Source organism: Scyliorhinus torazame, chromosome 10 (genome assembly GCF_047496885.1).
Source record: "Scyliorhinus torazame isolate Kashiwa2021f chromosome 10, sScyTor2.1, whole genome shotgun sequence".
NCBI classification, from domain to species: Eukaryota; Metazoa; Chordata; class Chondrichthyes; order Carcharhiniformes; family Scyliorhinidae; genus Scyliorhinus; species Scyliorhinus torazame.
In genome coordinates, this window is record NC_092716.1 from 189,517,923 (window position 1) to 189,530,880 (window position 12,958).

Genomic DNA, 12,958 nt, shown 5'->3' on the forward strand with positions numbered 1-12,958 from the left:
CTCTCTCCTCCTTTAAGATGCTCCTTAAAACCCAACTCTCTGACCTACCTTTTGGCCACCTGCTTGAATATTGCATTATGTGGCTCTATAATATTCCTCTGAAGTGACTTTGGGCGTTTTAGTATGTTAAAAGCGCTATATACTGCTGTGGGGAGATGGTGGCTTAGTGGAATTGTCGCTCGACTAGTGATCCAGAGACTCGTGGTAAAACTCTGGGACCCCGGCAAATGGTGAAATTTGAATTCAATAAAAAAGTTGAAAGTCTAATGATTACCATGACGATTGCTGTAAAAACTCATCTGGTTCAACAATGCCCTTTAGTGAAGGAAATCTGCCCACTTTACCTGATCTGGCCTACACGTGACTACAGATCCACTTGACTATTAAATGGCCTAGCAAACCACTCAGTGCAAGTGCAATCACGGAGGTGGACAATAAATGCTGGCCCACATTCCCTGAACAAATATAAACATTGTGTGTTTCTTCTTGGTCTTTGAAAGGTACAGGGGGGGCCCAGATATTCAAAACTTGGCATCTGGAGAGGTTTCAGAGTGAAACTGGGAATGGGACAGGGCGAGATTGGAACATTGAGCAGGACAGTCAGAGATTGGGATTGGGATTGGGAGGGGTGGGGGGGGGGGCGGGGTGCAGGGAAGATTGGGAGAGGAATGGCCAGAGTTTGAGTGAGACATTGAGCGGGATAGTCAGAGATTGGGATGGCTAGGTGTGGGCCGATTGGGAAAAGAATGGCCGGAGTTCGAGTCGGACAGGGAGAGATTAAAAATGAGACTGTAGATGTGAATGAAGGTGAGGTGCCTGTGTCCTTATGTACACCATTACTCAATCACTTATCAGTACATTGCACAGCTTCTGAAGGAAGAAAAAACAATTGCGTAAAGTAGGAAAACTACTTTTAAACATTACAGCTCAAATTCCCATATTGTCTTTCTGCAATAACAGCCAAGACTCTCAAATACACAAGGGTTCAAATCTCACAATGAAATCTGATCTTCAAACTTCCAAATTCACTGGACAAGTGAAACCATCTGATCCAAAGGCCCCCCCTCCCCCTCTCTTATCGGGGGGTGGGGGGGGGGGGGCGCCAACACATTCAAAAGTCTTAAAATGAATATCTCCTTTGATGTTGCCTGCACCGGAGTTAACAACAGGATATCGATTACACAAAACGAGTCAGGGTCAAGGCGAGCAATGATCCACGCCCAATGGCAGCCTCCTCAATTAGCACAATATCTGTCTGTGCGATCCCATTTCTGCTCAATAGGTTCCATTGTGTGATCAACCTGAGGGAAAGTGACAGCCTTTAACATGGGCTGCGTTCCCAACACCGCACTCAAGGCAAATCCTTTTCAAAGTGACAAGTTAAAGATCTGGGACTGTCGTTATATCAAATGCTGAGGAAGGCAGAGTCGAGTATGCACGCTTGCGTCCCGCCATGATGTGCAGCCAGGCGGAAACCAATATCAGACATAATCTGAAATGGAGCAAGATGAATGGTGAGAGATGGAGTCATCGATTGTCTTTCCGATTCCTCCCCTTTGCTGCTGTGAACCCGAAGGCAGTGGAAAAAACAGAAACTTGTCAAAAAAAAGGGCAAGAAAGGATAATGGCACAGGTCAAACAGAGGCTGAAATAAATGACCAGTTGGGTTGTCCTGACAATCAGACAGTCTTGTGGTCAGGTTTACTGATATTTGCAGCGGGATTCTCCCTTCTGGGGTGTGGTGTTGGGTGCTCTGGTGCACAGATGAGCCAACACAGTTGTATGTGGTACAACTCTATTTTATTTTAACTCTTATAATACAGTTCGTTCTGGATACTCTGCACGTGCTGTCTCCCTGAGTGTGTTTGGTAACAGATCTGTCCTGGTCCTCCTCTGCAGCTAATACTGACCACCGGGGGTCGTGTCTGTACTTTTATATCTTTCTGTCATTGGTTGCGGTGTTGTGTGTTCTGATTTGTCTGTTGGTGTGTCTATCATGATGTGTGTGTTTGAATATCATGACATCCCCCCTTTTTTACAAAGATATGTGCCTACGTGGTTATAAATATAATTGTGTCGTGAGTGCATCTAAGAGTGTGTGTGTGTGTTGTGTACAGCGTGTGTATATGACGTAACTATTTACATGGGGCGATGTCGGGTGCATCACACTAACAAGGTTGTACCATAACAAAACATGGATGCGAGAGAAAAAAAAAAACTTGAACATTGGTCTGGTCAGACGATATCTGGAACAATAAACAACAACAGGTTATAATACAGAAGTGTTTGACTTTTTGAACGTATGAACAGCGTTATAAGTCCAGTCTAATGGGTGACCGCCTCAAGAATGGGCTGGTCCTCAAGCCGGTTCAGCTGTGGAGATTTGGGGTCACACTGGTTCACCTTGGACTGTTGGAGGTGATGCTGTTGCCGAAGTCTCTACTTTACCATTTGTTGTACTTCGTGCAGTGCTTGGTTTTTTCATTCGTGCAAATATAACATTCAACATCTTTGTTAGTGGTGCCTTGGCTGTGGTTTGGTTCTGGTGGCGATGGAAGGGGCATGATCCGTGGCATCTCCACGAAGTCATCCTTGGGAACCAGTGGAGGATCCGGCTTGTGCGTACGGTTCAGTTGCGAGCGTGGAAGGCGGCGCAAAGCTCGCTGATTGCGCCTACGCACCAATCCATCCGCCCTGCATGCCAGGAACAAGGTGGAGTCTTTTTCTTTTTATGTTTGTGGTGGACGGCATCTTGTAGCCGATGGGTCGTTGCCATCGAAGTAGCACCATCTCTAATATCATGCAAGGCGATGACTGTGCCAGATGTGGAAGTTGGCCGAGACCGTGCACGCTGGTTCCGGCCACCTGCTGTGCCGGAAGGGCGACTCCGCAGAGAAACGTCGAAGCATGTCGCCTTGGAGAGAGAATTGTTGCTCGCATCAACGTCTGGCGATGGCGCGAATTGGTGTGTCCATCTTGGACCGCCGGTGCTGGTTGCCACTGCCGACCCAGTGGGACTGCCACGCGATCCATTCCCTGTCGCCGTGGCATCCGCCGTCACCCTGAGCGTGCCATCACCGAGGCCGCGACACCGCCCGTCCGGAGCAAGGTCTGGCGTGCGCGAATCAGAGTCGGCGCTTGGCTGCTCCCCATCTGGAGTCCGGTCTGCCTTCCGTCGATGCCCCCCGTCCGGAGTCCCAACAGGTTCACTGGAGGCAGCCGAGATTCCCTGAAGTTGCACTTCTGGAGTCGGAACATGCAGGAATGCACCAACCAGTGGAGAGGGTCGAGCCATCGAGGGTGGAAGCGGTGCGCCGCCACCGCAGTCGTCAGTGGTCCCACCGTGATCGTTGAGTGCCTCGGTACGCACTAGGCGAGGTCTGTCACCTTGCACCTTTTGCATGGGAAGTGGGATGCTGTCGTCACTCGTCTCACATCCCGTGGATAGATCCTCATTAGCAGCTTGCTGTTCACTAGGGTTGGGTAAATTGTCAGAGTTTTCATCTGGTGGTGCACACCATGTCGGTGGACTGTCATTGTCTTGCCGTTGTCCTTCATTTGGGCTTTTCTTCTTTGGAATTTTAAATCTTCCCCCAGACATTGCAGAACCTTGTTTATTACCCCCAAATTCTCCCATATGTATGGTCTCGAATATAGGATCCAAAGTTTCTATCGACATTGTACTATTTTCCAAAGAACATTCAGTTTCACTTTTCTTCTCAGGTACCTCATATGTATCTTTGTCTAATGTACATGCCTTCATGGTCTCTGGGTCTGATTTTGCTGGGACTGGCATGGTCACAGTCTCTCTTTTACTGTTCTCAATTGCCCACATTATACTCCCCATACATAACTGCTTAATCACTGGGGTTAGTGTGGTACAATGGATAATCGGGTCGACCTTATCTGCACCTTCACCATTAGTGGAAAGCACACTTGGTTCACTTGAAACTGCTGTGGGTTTTAAATTCGTTATCTGGCTACTCGATGTCGGTGTCCTCAGGATTCTTGCTCCAATGTTCTGCTCAATAATCAGTGGAGTGTGTATAGGTTCAATGCAATTAATGTTCCCCTCAAGGTTTGAAGAGTCATTACTGACTAACTGCTGGTCTCCGAAGTTGGGATTTTGCGGCGTTGTGTTGAAGGGAGACATTTGTCCCTGCTGTAGATATGATTCAGGTTGTGTTATTTCCATTACCTGAGGATCAATGTCTTGTCCATTTTTTCGATCCGTACTAAAACACTGGCAATTCTCAGTCTGCTCCTTGCAAGTTAAACATTCAATTAATTTTGTTAGCAAATCCTCAGCATCCTTCTGTGGCCGTGCAGCATTATTAATCTCTGTTCGGCTATAATGATCCTGAAGGTCAGCGCATAAACCTTTTTTCTTCGGGCTTGGACGAGGCGATTCCTTTGGCTTGTCTTCAGTTGGGCTTGAACAGTCTTCAGCGCTGTGCCCTTCATTGTAGCATGAGAGACCGTCATGGTCATGCTGCTGTGTAGTGGAGCATGGTAGGCTGTTATAGCCTTCTTGCTGTTCACGTGAGCATGGCAGACTTGCATCGTCTGCCGCTGGTTGGTCAGGAGAGGTTGCTAGACCCTCATGGTCTTGTTCCTGCAAGGACTGCACATTGGAGTCTTGCGTTGCTTCTATCGTGGAGGCTGTCCACGGGCTCTCTGTGGAGGCTTGTGACACTGGAGTCACTTCTTGTTCGTGCAAGGACTGCACTCTGGAGTCTTGCGTTGCTTCTATCGTGGAGGCTGTCCACGAGCTCTCTGTGGAGGCTTGTGACACTGGAGTCACTTCTTGTTCGTGCAAGGACTGCGCTCTGGAGTCTTGCGTTGCTTCTATCGTGGAGGCTGTCCACGAGCTCTCTGTGGAGGCTTGTGACACTGGAGTTACTTCTTGTCCGTGCAAGGACTGCGCTCTGGAGTCTTGCATTTCTGCAATTGTGGAGTCTGTCCACGAGCTTGCTGTGGAAGCTTGTGACACTGGAGTCACTTCTGGTTCATGCGAGGACTGCACTCTGGAGTCTTGCATGTCTTCTTTCATAGAGTCGGGAACGTTGAGCGGGACGTGGACCACGCTCTGTGTGGCAGCAGGGCGCTCTCCGTGTGCTTGCACCGCTCCCTGTCTGTTAATGTCAGGCTGCAGCATCATCCGGTACTGATAAGTTGGAACGTCATATCTGCTGGATTGAAGATCCTCAAATCCGAAAAATGAATCCGCATCTGCGTCGGATTCAATGTGGGGGCCGCCAATGTGCAACACGAAAGGTTCGTCCGAGTCATAGTCGTATAGGACCACGGAGCTATCATTGGGCTCGCGAGGTCCGGAAACACTGTAAAGATCGTCATCGAAGTATTCGAGGTCGGAATCATCGGCTTGTGCGTAGGTAACTGCTTGTCGGAGGGTTCTTCGGAGGTCAAATTCATCTCCTGGGTCAATTTGCGGCAATGTGCTGTCATTCCAGGTGAGGGAAGGTTGTTTTACAGCTTTAACAGATTTTTGTTTTTTTGATTTGGGACGTTTCCCTTTTAAATTGGATTTGGGACATTTCCCCTTTAAATTGGTGCAGTCTGGGGCCTCTGACATCCTGACGCTCGGTATGTAGCACGTAGGAAGCGACTGCGCATGCTCAGATCGCTGTTCCTTTACCGATGGCCGTTTTCTTGACTGCGCATGCGCAGCATCTCGCGCACGCGCAAACGAAACTCCCGGTTCTGCGCACTGCTCGCGCAACTGTGCTAGCGTGATACCTTTAGCAAGATGGCCGCCAACCTCGACCCAGCCCTCTCTCAGGCCCGGGATTTCGGCCTCTGGGAATTCGGGCTCCGGGATCCCAGCCACGAGGTGAGTACTGCAGCTTTTCTTACCTTTACTTGCCGATTGGATTGCGTTTTCTTCACAGTACTTGGAGAATTTGTACAGGACTGCCTGGTAATGGTACCTTTGCTGCCTCCTGAAGAACCTGAACCTTGTGAATATTTCTCTTGCCCTTGCACCGGCGATGGTGAGGAGAAATTCAATTTTTTCGCTATCATCCAGGTCTTGGAGTTCAGCTGCCACCAGGAACAATTCGAACCATTGCCGGAATCGCCGCCAGTTTTCGCGGAGATCGCCGTAGCACTGGAGCGGCTGCGGAACCGGGAGCTCTATCATTTTGCCTGGGCACTGCTGGTTGTCTGTGTACACTGAGGTATGCCGGCAGGTATCGATCCACTCCTGTACCATGTGGTGTTGGGTGCTCTGGTGCACAGATGAGCCAACACAGTTGTATGTGGTACAACTCTATTTTATTTTAACTCTTATAATACAGTTCGTTCTGGATACTCTGCACGTGCTGTCTCCCTGAGTGTGTTTGGTAACAGATCTGTCCTGGTCCTCCTCTGCAGCTAATACTGACCACCGGGGGTCGTGTCTGTGCTTTTATATCTTTCTGTGATTGGTTGTGGTGTTGTGTGTTCTGATTTGTCTGTTGGTGTGTCTATCATGATGTGTGTGTTTGAATATCATGACATGGGGGACTAAGTCCCTGCGCCAGCAGGAGAACTGGCGCCAACCACTCCGGCGTCAACAACCCCCGAAAGAGCAGAATTCTCCGCACTTTTGGGGGCTAGGTGGATGCCAGAGGGGTTGGCACCACTCCAGCTGAAGGGACTGCGTGTGTTCGCGCATGCGCCGAAGAGCCGGCGTGATCTCGCGCATGCGTGGAACCCCCGGCGTGATTCCGCGCATGCGCAGACCGGTGCATTTTGGTGCATTCACGGGGGGGTGGGGGGGGGTTCGCTTCTCTGCGCCGGCCATGGCGGAGCCCTACAGGGGCCGGCGTGGAAGAAATAACAGGCCCGCCCGCAGATCGGTGGGCCCCTATAGCGGGCCAGAGCACCGTAGGGGGACCCCCTGGGATCGGATCCCCCCACCCCGATGTCGGATTCCCCCCCCCCACCCGAGGACCACCCCCGCCGACTTACCTGCCAGGTCCCACCATGTGGGACCGTGCATAACCCACGCCGGCGGGACTGGCCAAAAACGGACGGCCGCTCGGCCCATCGGGGCCTGGAGAATTGCCGGGGGGGCCACTGCCAACAGCTCCCGACCAGCGTGGCGTGAATCCCGCCCCTGCCCGAAAAACGGCGCCGGAGAATAAGGCAGCCGGCGTCGGGGCATGACCCGGCAGGGGGTCGGAGAATCCCACCCTTGGTATTTCATTTCCAGATTTTTTTAAAAACTAGAATTAAATATTTAAAGAGGGATTTAAATTCACATTCTTCTGGATTAATCGGTAATTAAAAATGTGACCAACTAACCACTTCATCACCATACAGGAGCCAACCGTCATTTGACTCTTTATATATACATTGAAAACACATTGATTCTGTTACCCTGTCCTCAAGAAATAAAACTCCAACTCCTTTAAAGGATCCACAGCCTCACATGGTCTTTCTAGACAAAAAGAACATTTACATTTATGTAGCACCTTTCACTATCGCAGGAAATCCCAAGACACTTTTGGGTCAACGCAGAACTTCTGAAGTGAAATGTAGGAAAAAGTGGCAGCCAATTTACATGCAGCAAGTGCTCATAGACAGCAACGTGATAATGAGTAGGTCAGCTAGATTTTAATGATGTTGATTAAGACATAAACAGTGTTGCCACTGGCAGGGAGAATCCCCCATGCTACTCAGATTAATGCTCTCTGGAGAGGGCAGAAAGGGCCAAAGTTTAGTGTTTCATCCAAAAGACAACCACGCCAACAGTGCCATACTTACTCAGTACTGCGCCTCTGGCAGTTCCCTCACTATTGCCTCTCCCCCAAAAAAGGGCAAAAGGTGCAACTATCCCTCAGTATAGACCCTCCGACAATCTAGCACTTCCTCGGTCTGCCCCCCTCCCAACATGACAGCAGTTACACAGCACAGTGCAGCATTCCCTCAGTTCTCCCCTTCTGACAATGAAACATTCCCTCAGTACCGCCCGACTGTGCAGTGCTCCATCAGTTCTTCCCTTTCAAAGGTGCAGTACTCCCTCAGTAAGACTCCTTGGTATTGCAAATCTGACAGTGTACCACTCCCTCGGTATATCCCTGTCACTGTGCAGCATCCTTTAACAGTTCAAGGCTCCCTTGGTACTGCCCCCATTTGACAGTACAGCGCTCCCTCAGTACTGACCCTCTGAATGGGCAGCTACCCTCTGTACACCCCCTTTGGCAGTGTATGTTTCCCTCTGTACTGCCCCTGTGACAGTGCAACTTTTCCTTTGTTCTGACCTTCTGACAGTGCAACGTCCCCTCTGTTCTGACTCTCTGACAGTGCAATTTTTCCTCTATTCTGCCCCTCCAGCAGTATAACTTTTCCACTCTACTGCCCTTTTGCCAAGGCAGTCCGTAAGTACTTTCCCTTTGAGTATCCAGTGTTCCCTCAGTTCTTGCCCTCTGACAGTGTAGCACTCCCTCTGTATTGCACTGGAAGTGTCAAGAAGATTTTTGTGTAGATTATTCATGACAGAACAAGAATTGCAGCTCAAAACATACTTGTGGTTTAACATTAAAGTGTGTGCAGGTGAATGTAAGATCAAGAGCGGTATATTCAAGAAGGAACATGCACATGTGTGTATCACCAACTCTGCAAATGAGACTTAAGGAAAACTACATACACTTCAGGATTGCATTGGGACTTTGTCCTAATGTGAGGCAACATCTGTTCTCACCTATATACAGATGGAACATTTTTCTGTTGCCAACTATTCATAGAAATGATACAGCACAACAGCCAGCTGTTATGAGGTTGGTAACATAATGGTAATATTACTGGATGTGTAATCCTGAGGCCGGGGCTAATGTTCTGGATATATGAGTTCAAATCCCACCCTGGCAGCTGTGGTATTTAAATTCAATACTTGATAAGGCTGGAATAAAATGCTACTCTCAACAATTTCTAAAGCATGTTTACAGTGGGTAGCAAGTATGAGATCTGCCAGTCGTGCATGAGAATAGTCAAATCTGAAGGTAATGAAGACGTTCATGAGGGTTTTGGCAGCAGATGAACTGAGACAGGGGCGAAGTTGAACGATGTTAGAGGTGGAAAAGATGGTCTTAGTTTTTCTATTCCAGTATATTATAGAATTTCAGTCACCACTTTATATTCTACTAAAAACACAAAAGGCTACAAAAACGATGGCCTCCCAAGGATCACCCGGCTTCTTTGGTGAATTGAAACACTGCCCTGTCTCCAGAGGGAACAAAAGGAACGTTCCAGATTGATGTTGGCCTTTTCCTGAAACTAATTCTAAAAGGCAATTTCAAACTGAATGGATTACTCAGATGTAAAACCCCTACTGTCCCAAACTCGCAGGGTGTGAAAATCACCATACGACAGATATAATCAACCCAGCCACTCACCTTATTTAGAAAAGGTATTTGGACTTGTAACAGATCACATGGTGAGACAGCCATGTGGGTAACTGAAGAACCCCTCCAGTGGCAAACAGGAGGAAGATCATCCAGCAGAGGCGGCAGAAGAGGATTCTGAGAGATGTCAACTCAGTCACCTCGACTGTACTGTGGGTAGCCAAAGAACTGGTATCAAGGAGCAGTTAACTGGTTTCAAGGAGCTGATTTCCTGGAATGGAAAGGGATGGTTTTCTTGACCAATATGTTGAGGAACCAACTAGAGAGCAGGCCATTCTGGACTGGGTATTGCGCAATGAGGGAGGATTAACTACCAACATTGTGGTGCGAGATCCTTTGGGAAGAGTGACCATAATATGGTAGAATTCTTCATTAAGATGGAGAGTGACACAAGTCTGAGACTAGGGTCCTGAACTTAAAGAAAGCTAACTTTGATGGTATGAGAGGTGCATTGGCTAGGATAAGCTGGCAAAGGATACTTAAAGGGTTGACGGTGGATAGGCAATGGCAGACATAGGGGCTTTTAGTACAGTGGGCTAAACAGCTGGCATGTAATGCAGAACAAGGCAGCAGCACAGGTACACTTCCCGCACCGTCCTCCCCAAACAGGCACTGGAATGTGGTGACTAGGGGCTTTTCACAGTAACGTCATTGACGTCTACTTGTGACAATAAGCGATTATTATTATTAAAGAACACATGGATGATCTTTAACAATTGTACATCCTTGTCTGGCACAAGAGTAAGACGGGGAAGGTGGCTCAACCATGGATAACAAGGGAAAGAGGAGGCATATAAATTGGCCAGAAAAAGCAACAAGCCTGAGGACTGGGAAAAATTTAAAATTCAGCAGAGGAGGACAAAGGGTTTAATTCGGAAGGGAAAAACAGTAAGCTTGCTGGAAACATAAAAACTGACTGCAAAAGCTTCTGTAGGTATGTGAAGAGAAAAAGACTGGTTAGAATCAGGTGAATTCATAATGGGCAACAAAGAGATGACAAACCAGTTGAACAAATACTTGGATCTGTCTTCACTAAGGAGGACAAAAATACCTTCCGGAAATTCTAGGGGACAGAGGGTCTAGCATGAAGGAGGAACTGAAGGAAATCCTTATTAGCTAGGAAATTGTATTGGGGAAATTGATGGGATTAAAATCTGATAAGTCTCCAGGGCCTGATGCTCTGCATCCCAGAGTACTTAAGGAAGCAGCCCTAGAAATAGTGGACACATTGGTGATCATTTTTCAGCATTCCATTGACTCTGGAAGAGTTCCAATGAATTGGAGGGTAGCTAATGTAACCCCAATTTTTAAAAAAGGAGGGAGAGAGAAAATGGGGAATTATAGATCGGTTAGCCTGACATCGGTGGTGGGGAAAATGCTGGAGTCAATTATTAAGGATGAAATAACTGAGCATTTGGAAAGCAGGGACAGGATCGGTCCAAGTCAGCATGGATTCACTAAAGGGAAATCATGCTTGACTAATCTTCCCTAATTTTATGAGGATGTGACTGGTAGAGTGGACAAGGGTGAACCAGTGGATGTTGTGTATCTGGACTTTGACAAGCTTTTGACAAGGTCCCAGACAAGAGATTAGTGAGCGACACTAAATTGGGGGTAATGTATTGACGGATAGAGAACTGGTTGGTAGACAGGAAGCAGAGAGTGGGAATAAGCGGGTCCTTTACAGAGTGACAGGCAGTGACTAATGGGGTACCGCAGTGTTCAGTGCTGGGACCCCAGCTGTTCACAATATACATTAATGATTTGGACGAAGGAATTGAAATATCTCCAAATTTGCAGATGACATTAAACTGGGTGACAGTATGTGCTGTGAGGAGCATGCAGAGAGGCTGCAGGGTGACTTGGTCAGGCTGGCTGAGTGGGCAAATACTTGGCAAATGCAATATAATAACATAATAATCTTTATTGTCACAAGTAGGCTTACGTTAACACTGCAATGAAGTTACTGTGAAAAGCCCCTAGTCATTCCGGCGCTTGTTCGGGTACACAAGAAGGAGAATTCAGAATATCCAAATTACCTAACAGCATGTCTTTCGGGACTTGTGGGACGAAACCGGAGCACCCGAGGAAATCCACGCAGGCACAGGGAGAGCGTGCAGACTCCACACCTACATTGACCCAAGCAAGAATTGAACCTGGGACCCTGGAGCTGTGAAGAAACAGTGCTACCCACTATGCTACCGTGCCGCCCATGGTATGTGGGTAAATGTGAGGTTATCCACTTTGGTGGCAAAAACAGAAAGACAGACTATTATCTGAATGGTAGCAGTTTATGAAAAGGGGAAGTGAGACCTGGGTGTCATGGTGGAACAGTTGCTGAAGGTTGGCATGCAGGTACAGCAGGTGGTGAGGAAAGCTACTGGCATGCTGGCCTTCATAGCAAGAGGATTTGAGTATGGGAGTAGGGATGTCATGCTGCAGTTATACAGGGCCTTGGCGAGGCCACACCTTGAGTATTGTGCACAGTTTTGATCTCCTAGTTTGAGGAAGGACATTCTTGCTATTGAGGGTGTCCAGCGAAGGTTCACCAGAATAATTCCCGGGATGGCAGGACTGACATATGAAGAAAGATTGGATCGACTGGGCTTGTACTCACTGGAATTTAGAGAATGAGAGGGGATCTCATAGAACAAGAAAATCCGGATGAGACTGGATGGGCTAGATGTGGGAAGAATGTTCCCAATGTTGGGACTAGGGGTCACAGCCTAAGAATAAGGGGTAAGGACTGAGATGAGGAATAACTTCTCTCAGAGAGTAGTGAACTTGTGGAATTCTCTCCCACAGAAAGCTGTTGGGCCAGTTTGTTGGATATATTCAAGAGGGAACTGGACGTAGCCCTTGTGGCTAAAGGGATCAAGGGGTATGGAGTGAAAGTGGGAGTGGGGTACTGAATTTGCATGATCAGCCATGATCATATTGAATGGTGGTGCAGACTCGAGGGGCCGAATGGCCTACTCCTGCACTGATTTTCTTATTTTCTATGTTTGTTACCTGCATTTGAAACAGCAAGGAGCTGATAACAGAAATACACCAGACAACCATCGGACTAGCTGCACATCAACTAAGCAGCTGAGGTAATAAACAACCATACATTGAAAGTGGGAGAAGGACTCTCCCCAATCTGTTCCAACTTCAGATTCACCTGAGAACCACCTCCTGGAGAGTTGACTACAAGAGGCTTTGCAACTTACTACAAATCCTGGGCGGGATTCTCCAATCCCGCGGCAGAGTGTTCACACCGTCGTAAACGCCATCGCGTTTTACGACGGTGTGAACGGGCCGCTCCCAGTACTAATTCTGGCCCTGACAGGAGGTCAGCATGCCGCTGGAGCGGTTCGCACCGCTCCAGCTGCCGGTACCGGCATGAACTGTGCGTCGCGGGATCTGCGCATGCGCAGTTGCGCCGGCACCAACGAGGACATGCGCCGTGGTGCCGCTGCCAACGCGCGCATGTGCAGTGGCCTCCTTCAATGCGCCGGCCCCGATGCAACATGGCGCAGGACTACAGGAGCCAGCGGGTAGGAAAG

At 48.4% G+C, this 12,958-nt stretch overlaps 1 protein-coding gene across 3 annotated transcripts in view; it reads right to left on the bottom strand.

Moving 5' to 3' along the window:
* The window catches only part of galnt18b (UDP-N-acetyl-alpha-D-galactosamine:polypeptide N-acetylgalactosaminyltransferase 18b), a 453,243-nt gene that overhangs the window by 218,617 nt on the left and 221,668 nt on the right, over positions 1-12,958 (bottom strand). The gene's annotated exons all lie outside the window — the stretch shown is intronic.